General features: G+C 39.7%; 1 pseudogene; it reads left to right on the top strand.

The window, feature by feature from the left end:
- The first annotated feature begins 350 nt into the window (after positions 1–350).
- LOC145467236 (uncharacterized) lies at positions 351–9,584 on the top strand (annotated as a pseudogene).
- Positions 9,585–11,230: the final 1,646 nt, after the last annotated feature.

Raw genomic sequence — 11,230 nt, 5'->3', positions numbered from 1 at the left:
CAGTCAGCGTACAAGAAACACCATAGCACCGAAACGGCCTTGATTAAGGTTCAGGATAACATTCTCCGGGTCATTGACAATAACTGTTGTTTGATACTGCTGCTACTCGACCTTTCAGCGGCATTTGATACTGTAGATCATCGTATCCTCTTAGACCATCTGTCAGAACGGTTCGGTATCATAGGAAATGTTCTAGAGTGGTTCCGCTCACATTTGTCTAATCGACACAAAGTGGTGAAAGTGAATAGTCACGAGTCGACTTCTCGTGAAATCCGCGCTGTGGCGTACCCCAGGGTAGTGTCCTCGGACCTATTCTATTCCTGTTTTACACATCTCCACTGGGTGATGTGATGAGGTACCACCATGTCAAGTTCCATCTGTACGCTGACGATACTCAGATGTATCTAACCTTTGAATCGTCTCCTGACTCCTCGGAGTCGGTCAAAGTCATGATGGAAGCTTGTGTACGCGACATTATTGCATGGATGACAGCTAATATGTTAAAGATGAACAAAGACAAGACTGAGTTCCTTGTCTTAAATGGTCATCATCGCCCACTCCCTCCACTAACTACCATCTCAGTCCGTGATGAGGAAATCAACAGATCAACGAAAGCTAGAAATATCGGCGAAATTTACGATACATCCATGTCTATGGAAAGTCACATTATGGCTATTTGCATGGCAGCATTCTACCATCTTCGGAATATCAGTCGCATTAGGAGTATTCAAGTTCCCAAACGGCTGAAATGCTTGTACACGCGTTTGTATCCGTCCTCCAGATTAGATTATTGCAACTCACTATTGTATGGTCTACCAAAGGAATCACTAAAGAAATTACAGCACGTTCAAAATGCTGCATCCAGGATTGTTACGCATACGCGTAAATGTGATCATATAACACCAGTACTCTGTCAACTTCACTGGTTACCTATTGAAGAACGTAGAGTTTTTAAGATTGTTTTACTGACATTGAATGCTTGAACGGCTTAGCGCCACCATACCTCCGTGACCTTATAACAAAATATGTGCCCAGACGCAATTTGTGATCAATCAATGGCCATCGCTTGGTTGACGTTGGTTACAAACTCACCAGATATGGTTCAAAATCATTTTCTGTAGCTTCGACTAAACTCTGGAACGCACTGGCGCTGGATACCCGTTCAAGTGACAATTTGATGCAATTCAAGCGCAATCTTAAAACACATCTTTTTAGGAAAGCTTTTTACTAGATAATTTATTATTGGTTAGTCAGTTATTTAGTTATTTAGCTAGGTGGGTAGGTAGGTAGTTAGTTAGTAAGTTTTTATTATTTTTAGTCTCTATTCTGATTTTTACAGCTTAGTTATTTTATTAGTTATTTTAATTTACTCATTTTTTATATAGTTCTACGTTTTTCATTAATTTTCATTGGTGAGATATTTTTAAACTCATTGTAAAGCGCTATTGGATATTGATAGAAAAGCGCTATATGAAGTAAAGTAGTATTATTATTATATGGTTATGTGACTTGCCGTTTGTACGGCAAGGACGTTTTCGAAGGGTGCTTCAATGAAATTTAGTGGATTTTTTTAAAACTCTTAGATTTTTGTTCTAGCGCAAATTTGGATTTTATGAGATTATATTTCTACATTCCTTCTGTCTTTGTGTTCTGGTGTCCTCCAGGTCAGGTAGAGGGTCTGTAAAATCTTCAACTCTTCCCGAGCGCCTTCATGTTGGACCATATACACACATGCTCGTAGCATTCGTTGTGCATCCGACGTCGCCCGATCTCCGCAAGGAAAAAAAATGCCGCCAGTTGATGCAAGAAGCATTTAACGGGGCATACCATCTTGTTAAATAGAATGAGAGTAAATAATTCCGTAAAACTGTTTTCAACATTTGAGCAGTTGAACCCTTTGAATTGCAGAGGGAGACGTTGAAGGAAGTTTTGGCAGTGATAATTTCTGATCGAGTAATCTTTTTCTTTACCGCTTCGAAGGGCCCGTTGTCCCTTGGCGCATATTATTGATTACCACAAAAAGTAAAACAGGATGTAAAAGAAATCCAGTTTTTTTTTTAAGTTAGGTAAGCTAAATTTTTCAAAGCGGGTGCACCTTGAAATGGCGGGAAAAAATTCGAGAGCAAACCGTGGCGCTGAGAAGAAAGACTACAACTCCATCTTGATATTCTAAACAAAACCTGTTTTATTTCACATGAACAAAGAAAGGCGTGTAATTACAATCAGGATGGTATTTAACACGAAAGGAACGCTAATGATGAAACAAACTTGTCTCTACTCACAGAGTCACTTTTTGCTTCCGCTCGGACGAAGTCTTGCCGTCAGATCGCCATTATTCCAGCCATTATTCATCGTTAAAGAGCTTCATCGAGTCGCTCCTTTCGGTTTATAGCCATATAATGCCTTTGGGAAGTGTTTTCTCAAGACCATGGAAACGAAACGAATATTTCCTTGCGGAAGAAACAACGATCACGCGATAACGTAGTCCAAATCTCAAGTTTGACAAACACTGCGCCGTCCTAACAAACGAGAAAATCACAGTCCAGTTTCTCTTCCACTAGCAGAGAATGCTTACACAAGAGGGGACCTGGTAAGAAGGAATATCCTGTGGAAAATGACCGTCGATCTCTCTAAACGCAACGCCAAGGCAGACTAGAAACGTGGAAGGCGTAATTCAACCGATTATCAAAATTTGAACAAATGTACGAGCAGCCTGGTGAGAGGCTCAACTGCGTCGCCAAATCTTATTTGTCCCGCGCCATTTTGAAACATTTGAAGGCGGGAAATGAGTGCGCATGCTCTGCGGTTTTTGAGACCTAAAAGCATATCATTTTCAGAGCTTTCAAGCCTCCGCTTTCACAATGAACTAATTATTTTACGCGGCCCGCAAGACTTGCCTCCTTTGTGTTGAAAGTCTGGCTACGGCTATGAACTTCTACTGGCTTCAAACGCAGCGCAGGAATAGACCAATTCCGATATATTAAAATTTTAACTTGGCTCCGAGGCTTAGGGAAATAAAACAAAAGAAATCGCCTCGAGGATGAGGGATGAATAATTAATTTCTTTTGTTTTATTCCCCTAAGCTTCGGAGCCAAGTTAGAATTTTGATATATCGGAATTCGCCTATTATTTTCAAATTCTACGATGATCGTTTCGTTGTTTGCGCGTTCTGTGTTTTATTTCTATTTTATTGTTCGAGGTTTTCGTGTTTGAGTGTGATACAAACTTGACAGATGTAACAATATTGCATGTGAGTTCCTTTTGGCGAGGGAGAAGATATTGGAAGGGACCCATACCTTAGTTATGTCACCGAGGGAGGACTTGTTTGGTCACAGCATTTGTTTTAGTCCTCCGAATTTGCCTTTCGGTACCCCACACATGAGTGGCACACAGTACAAAGACTCCCTTTGTGGCCTCTTAAACGTCCCGTATTCACTACTTTCACGTCATGGATAGTTAAGTTCCCAAGTGCAAGTGAAGCAGATGGTCTACACTCATCAATTTTGCTTCGGCCGTTTTCCTTTTCATTTCGGTTTTTGCTTTTGTTTAGTGTTTGTTTTTGTTTCTTTTTTGAACACAAAAAAAGCAAAACAGAAACCAAAATTAAAACGAAAGACAAAACAAAAACTAAAACAACAAGAAGCTATTCCTCAGAAAGAAATATTGTTTCGTTTCCGGAAGGATATTTAAAGTCTGAGAAAGGCGAGGGTTTTGATATCTTGTGCATGAGAAGTCCTGGGGTGAGGGGGATATGTGCTAATGCGCCGTTTTGCACCGCACTGATCTGCCCAGTTGCCAGAGCCTGGGGGTTTTCGTCCAGGTGAGGTTTAGTACTGAACCTACTGTGAAAGCAAAAGGGCTAATTAATTTAAGTTGTCAACACACGTATCAGTTATTACAGTCAACGCGCTTCGAAATGTATTCAGTTACTTGTGATACTTCACTTTGACTCTGCCATAGGGGAGGGGGTTGCTCCCTTGCAACGGCTATATAGGTATGTCCAGCGTCAGAGGGACATGTTTTTTTAAGGCATTTTAGACAGAAGTTGAGTATCGATTTTGGTCATTTTGGTCTCAAACTGGGTATGGTTTTTGCACTCTAGTCTTGGTTTTTAGAAGAAGCTACTTTTTGCATCATTATCGATAATACCAGCAACTAAAGCCATTCACAATACCTTTAACATCATTCTGAACTAGAGAACCACGGCAGGTCTGAAACAGGATATTAATTTAAGGGTCAGGCCATAAATAGGTTAGGAAAATCGCAGACTTTGGTCTTAAATAGGGTAAGTGCTTTGGGAAGCGGGCCGCACAGCCCCGCCAAATTTTTCAGAAATTCAAAGTATTGTGTGTGAGGCTAAATAAAGCTAAGAGGCAAAAGCATTTGACAAATAATTTTTCCATTTCTGTGCCGGACAGTCTTTGATTCGAATGGATGCGGCACTCTACGCTTCGTTATCAGTTACGCAGTATATTTTTTCTTTTCAAAAAGGACACCTCATGTGTGACGAAAGTTGTGCAATTATACCTCCACTTTCGCTTGAATATTATGAAGCTAAAATACAAATGCTATCGGTGTTTACATGGAAACCAGCCCTTGAAATGGCGTAGTATGTCGAAATACAAATTTTCTTATTTTTAAAAGCGCGCTCTAAGAAGTAAAGCTCCTGGAATTGTGGCGGAAAATTCGAGAAATTCAACTAAATCTGGAAAATGACGACACCTGCGGTATGAAGAAAGCCTCATAAAAAAGCCATATTGTGCCTATTTTGCAATATACCAACGTTAATTAAATTACATTATTTTTTTCTCAAGCATCCGAGGGGACCGGATTCCCAAATCCTCGAATTTGATTGGCTAGTCATACGCACGTGACCGGTCCAGCTTTTTACGATACGGCCCACGGGCCGGATTTTTTCTTCGCAGCTTAAATTTCGCTCCTAAAAGTTGGCGGTAGTTGTCAATCTTTTGCCTTTCTTACACGTCCATCGACGATTAGTCAACGCAAGTTTATCTCTGTTCACTTTAAAATGACAAGGAACGTTACTCCAAGTAAATTCAATCGAGTGTTTTGAAGTTGTGAGAGTTTGCTTGGTTGTTTGTAGCTCGGCGCTGTAATGGCGCGTAATCCTGTTTCTCTCCCCATAAAATTTGAGTCAATTTCAGTCGAGTTTACCTCTCCGATCGTTGCTGTATTTAGGAGAATTTCTGTGGAATACAGGTAACGAATTTCCTCGCTTTCTGCTATTCAATTTACGGTAGAAAAGTCTGATTTCAAGTGATTTTAAAAGCAACGACTGACAGAAATTGTTTTTGTAGTAAAACTTCAAACTTCGCACGAAGTTTCACACCGCAAAAACAATTTTTGAGAACTTAACTGGTGAAATAAATGGAACTAACATAAAGTAGTTCGAAAAAAATCTGTTCTTTAATACATCTTTCTTTGTCTACTATCTGAGTCACTCGTTCGTTGCCGAAATTTTTTACAAATCGTTAGTAGACGGCGCGGAAGCTGATTCAATGACAAGAGTTGCGTAAACAAACCCATTTGTAATCTGTAAAACCAACTTACTGCAGGAGAAAAAAATAAACATGTTATTTGCCGGCTTAGGGTCGGTCCGTATAGTGAAAAACTGTGACCTCGGGCTCGAAAATGCTGCCTTGCGGCCTCGGGCAGCATTTTCAAGACCTCGGTCACAGTTTTTCACCATACGGACCTCCCAGCCGGCAAATAACATATATTTATTTTTTTCTCAAGCATCTGAGCGGGCCGGAATCCTAACTCCTCGAATTTGATTGGCTAATCATATGCACGTAACCGGTCCAACTTTTTACGATACGGCCCACGGGCCGGATTTTTTCCCCCTACCTAAATTTCGCTCCTAAAAGTTAGCGGTAATCGTCAACCTTTTGCCTTTTTGACACATCCATCGACGATTAGTCAACGCAAGTTTATTTCTGTTCACTTTAAAATGGCAAGGAAAGTCACTGTAAGTAAATTCAATTGAGTGTTTTGAAATTGTGAGAGTTTGCTTAGTTGTTTGTAGCTTGGCGCTGTAATGGCGCGTAATCCTGTGTTTCTCTCGCCGTAAAATTTGAGTCAATTTCAGTCGAGTTTACCTCCCTGATTGCTGCTGTATTAAAAGAATTTCTGTGGAATACACTTAACGAATTTCCCCGCTTTCTGCTATTCAATTTACGGTAGAAAAGTGACGAAGTGGTATTAAAAGCAACGACTGACAGAAATTGTTTTTGTAGCAAAAAATTCAAACTTCACATAAAATTTCACACCGCAAAAACAATTTTCGAGAACTTAACTGGTGAAATAAATGCAACTAGCACAAAGTAGTTCGAAAAAAATCTGTTCTTTAATACATCTTTCTTTGTCTACTATCTGAGTTACTCGTTCGTTGACGAGATTTTTTACAAATCGTTAGTAGACGGCGCGGAAGCCGATTCAATGACAAGAGTTGCTTAAACAAACCCATTTGTAATCTGTAAAACCAATTTACTGCGGGAAAAAAAAAAAAAACGTTATTTGCCGGCTTACGGTCGGTCCGTATGGTGAAAAACTGTGACCGAGGTCTTGAAAATGCTGCCCGAGGCGGCCTCGGATAGCATTTTCAAGACCTCGGTCACAGTTTTTGCGGCCGAGGGCAGCATTTTCAAGCCCGAGGTCACAGTTTTTCATCATACGGACCTCCCAGCCGGCAAATAACATATATATATGATGAACTAGTTACCTTCCACAATATATCGTATCTGTAGTATCGTCCAAACGCACCAAGTCGTGTTCTTTCCCCATAAACAGCCACAGAAAAGGGGCCGGATTGTTCTTCCTGATAAGTGTTCTGATTCACCAAAATTATGTCGCCGTAGTTGTGATCTTAATCACATTTAAATCAAGCACGGAAACAGATATCTTCGTTTAGAATACATCGTTTCGGTAAGACTTAGGAACATTTAAGTCGCCAATTATTTCTACCTGCATGACATTTTAATTTCCTTTTCTTTCCATGTCTCGAAATAAAATTTAGTTTCGAGAAGTTATTTTTGCTGAACATGTTTACCTTGTGAATTACAAGCGTTCACCCTGATAACATTCATGCTCACTATGTCAATAAATCACTCTGAAACGGAAAACAGTACCATTGCTTTGTTGAACTAAACAAAACTAACTGCTTCCATCGACTTAAAATATCGCATAAGTGGACAAATCGCGTGGGGTGGCGGTGTCTCTTCTTCGAAAATATATTTCTTTTTCACTGTCACTATCAAGTCCAGTTCGCAGTTTCCTTGTGTAAGATAATAAAGACCTTTAGATCCACGTTTACCGCAAACGTCAAACTGCGGTTTGAGGTTAGACGTTTGCCGTTCGCCATTCGGACGTAAACAGATTTAGATTGAAGTCAATTGGAGCAAATAGAAATCATCCTATCAATACAGTAGAAATTGTCATAATAACGCCGAGTTTGGAAAAAAAAAACGTTTTCTAGTATGTGTAGTTTTTAAAGAACTAAAGCATCACAAAACACACATTCGACTTAAGCCGCCGCCATATTGGATTTTCACTTAGGATAAGTGCCTTTCTTCAGATAACAACAAAAGGCTAGGTAATTGCTAATTTGCCTGAAACACTCATCCGATTTGTAGAAAAAGGGTCACTTTATTCGATTTCGGCATTTGTACGTGGCATAAAATACAATTCAAGGCAATAAAGCTTGTGGTAAATGACTTACGTGAAAACCTTCTTCTTGACGTTCAAAACGCCAGTCGAAAACCTCAAACGTGACTTCTGGCTCTGGTCACGTGATCCCTAGCGGTTAGCCGTTCGCGGGAAATGTGAATCTAAAAGTCTCTAATACCGAGAAACGAGCGTTTCACCGAACTGTTGCAAATGACACATTTTGTTGCGATGCACCGAGTTTTGGCTGAAACTTTGCCGCCTTATTTACATTAACAACTAAGAACTTTACTGAATTGAAAACAATACCGTTTTGTTTCTGAGGAAACAAAACAAAAATTACAAAAACAAAATTAAAAAAAAAAGAGCAACAAAAATTAAAAAACAAAATTAAAAACAAAACAAAAATTAAACAAGACGTTCTAAGAGTGTTTACTCTGGCTTCCTACAGCACTGAGTATCAAATCGCACTTTACGAGTAAACTCATTGAACACAATAGAAACAAATAAAAGAATCAAGATATTTTGCCATAAGAGTTACGCTTTGATATTTACTATTCCAGTTGCTTCGTTGAGTGTCCTCTTTATCCAATCGCATATTGTTTGCCTCAACTTCCAAGTTCTGTTTACGACCATTCTTGTGTTTTTGTTTTTGTTTTTGTTTTTTTAACATCTAAGGTACACGTCTCAGCATCATAGTTTGTTTTTAAGCGTTTATTTTCACCACGGTGTTTTCGGCGTAGTTCGAGCTCGTACATGGCTCATTTGTTATCTCGGAAGAAGGAGAGTCTGGGCCGGGCGTCATGAAAAACGGACGTGTATTTTAATCACTAACCTCTCGAAATCTCAGTAATTTTTATTTTTGCTCATGGATGACGTAAGTCATTCCATGAGCTTAGAAGGCAGTCCAATGGCACTCACTCACTCACTCACTCACTCACTCACTCACTCACTCACTCACTCAATCGCCTCGGAACAAAGAAGATGACCACGCAAGTAATCCGGAGAACATGGCGGCGTCACCACAAGCTTCTCCAGAGTCTTCTTCCCCCGAGACAAATTCTGACATGAAAGAGATTAAAGAAATGCTTGCAGTTATCCAAGGTCAAATGGATACAGTTCTATCCGATAATAGGAAAATACAACGAGACCTAAAGACACTTAAAGAGTCGATGAACATGCAGGACCGCGAGCTTAAACAAACACAGCAACAACTGACGAAAGCGGTCGCTCAAAGCGATTTGCTAAGGAAGGAATTGGATACTGCTCTTTCAAAACTCGGGAAACAGCAAGAGGAAATCGACAACATGTGGTGTAAGCAGGACAACCTTGAACAATATTCTCGCAAAAACTCCTTGGAACTGCATGGAATCCCACGCAGTGCATATTCTTCCACCGATTTAAGAGGCGGTGCTCAAGGTGACAAATGCTCTCAATGTCATCGTTCGCCCTGAAGACATCGAAATATCTCATCACATACGGCTCAAGCACAGTGAGGCGATTATAGTAAACTTTGTCAGCCATAAAGTTAAATCCCAAGTCTACAAAGCACGTACCAGGTTAAAGAATGTGTCCTTAACTGACCTCTTTCAAGACTGTCCAGCATCTTCTCGAACCGAGTCAAACCGTATACACATGTGTGAAAGGCTAACAGCCCACAGGCGTCATCTCGTTAACAAGTTAAACACGAAACGGAGGAACAACGAACTGCTGAGTGTTTGGACGATGGATGGTAAGGTTTTTATCAAGACGTCTCCGGAAGGCTCGCCAATTCAGTAAAATATCCTGCGACGAAGACTTGGACAATCTTTAAACTACTCACTCGTTGAGGGAAGTATAAACGTTAGAACCTGATAACTATGCTATGTGTCTTTATTATTATGATTATAGTGTTAAGGGAGGTTTTTGGAGCTTTTCGTTTCCGTTAGCCTCTTCCGTCAGGGACCGGACTTAATCTAGCTTTTGGGATATATATAGTATTATTTATTTATTTATTTATTTTGCTGTTATCTTTTTCTTTTAGAAAACTCGTTTATTTACCGTAGCTACGTTATATCTTTCACTTAATTATGCTCGATCCAACAGCATGCAAATTTCTATCGTTAAATGTGAGAGGTTTAAAAAATAGAAGAAACGCAGATCTATTTTTACTTCAATATTTGAAAGACCAAAACTGCCATTTTTACTTTCTGCAAGAGACGTATTCGGAACCTAAAGACGAAATTGTCTGGAAAAGTGAATGGGGAGGAGAAATTCTGTATTCGCATGGCGCAAACCGGAAAAAGGGCGTCTGCATTTTGATAAGCCCACAATTTAACGGCTTTCAAATCGAATAGTCTTGCAGTGACTCTGAAGAGCGAATCATTCTGGCCAACATAAACATAAATTCTGTTCAAATATCCCTCTGCAATATTTATGCTCCAAACAACCTTCAGGTGCAACAGCAAAACACCTTTGTCAAAGATTTAAATCAGTTTTTACTCTCTAATGCTAATGTCAGCCGACTTATTGTTGGAGGCGACTGGAATGTCGCACTCGGCGCCATCGACAAGAAGGGTGGAATACCTTGGAGACCAACGACATGCCGTGATTATATAATTGCAATGTGTGAAGAATTAGATTTGACTGATATTTTGAGGAAGAAAAAGCCTAATGCAAAACTATTTACTTATGAATCAAAACCGCTAAAAATGAAATCGAGAATTGATTACTTTTAATTGCAAACTCAATGTCTCATCTAGTTTTTCATGTTAATATTGGAATTTCAATTGCCTCGGATCACAGAGCGGTAAGGTTAAATGTTAATTTGACATCCAACAAACGAGGGCCTGCCGTTGTGGAAGTTCAACAACTCTCGGTTACTCGATGATGAATTCGTTAGCTTGATCGACTGAGACTAGTTATTCTGCCATATGTGAAAAATTTTGTGAATTGGATGATAAACAGGGAAATGGGAAATGATCTAGAAAGTCTAGAGATTACCTAGAGAGTTAACAGTAACGGCTTGCTGAGACGGAAGCGTTTATCAACAACAGTAATGAGGATGACGGTAACCTAGAAACTAAATAAACGCTGCAGGAACAGCTGAAAAAAATTACAATATCTCTACGAAAAGACGGGTGAAGGCGCAATGTTTCGCTCTAACCTTCGATGGACCGAACAGGGAGAGAAACCAACAAGGTATTTTTTCAATATGGATCAAAAAAACTTAATCAGAAGACTATTACTGAGCTGGGAACTAGCGAGGGAGTGAAAATAACAGGCCACAAGCAATTATTACAAGAAATTGAAAATTTGTATCAGAATTTATACCAGTCAGAATATGCTGGTTCACATGGACTCTTCGCAGACTTCGTCCACTCCGTGCAACTTCCTAGGCCGAGTGATGATGACAAGAAAATTTAGAAGGAGAATTAACCATCGCAGAATGCCGTCAGATTTTAAAAACCTTCAATTTCGGAAAGTCACCAGGTGAAGACGGCTTTACAGTAGAGTTCTATACAAAGTTATTTGAGCTGCTAGCGACTTAGTTGAAAGTCTAAACACA

This window comes from Orbicella franksi, chromosome 14, assembly GCF_964199315.1.
Source record: "Orbicella franksi chromosome 14, jaOrbFran1.1, whole genome shotgun sequence".
Classification (NCBI taxonomy): Eukaryota; Metazoa; Cnidaria; class Anthozoa; order Scleractinia; family Merulinidae; genus Orbicella; species Orbicella franksi.
Note: the sequence above shows the minus strand (reverse complement) of the source record. Positions and strands in the feature narration are given on the sequence as shown.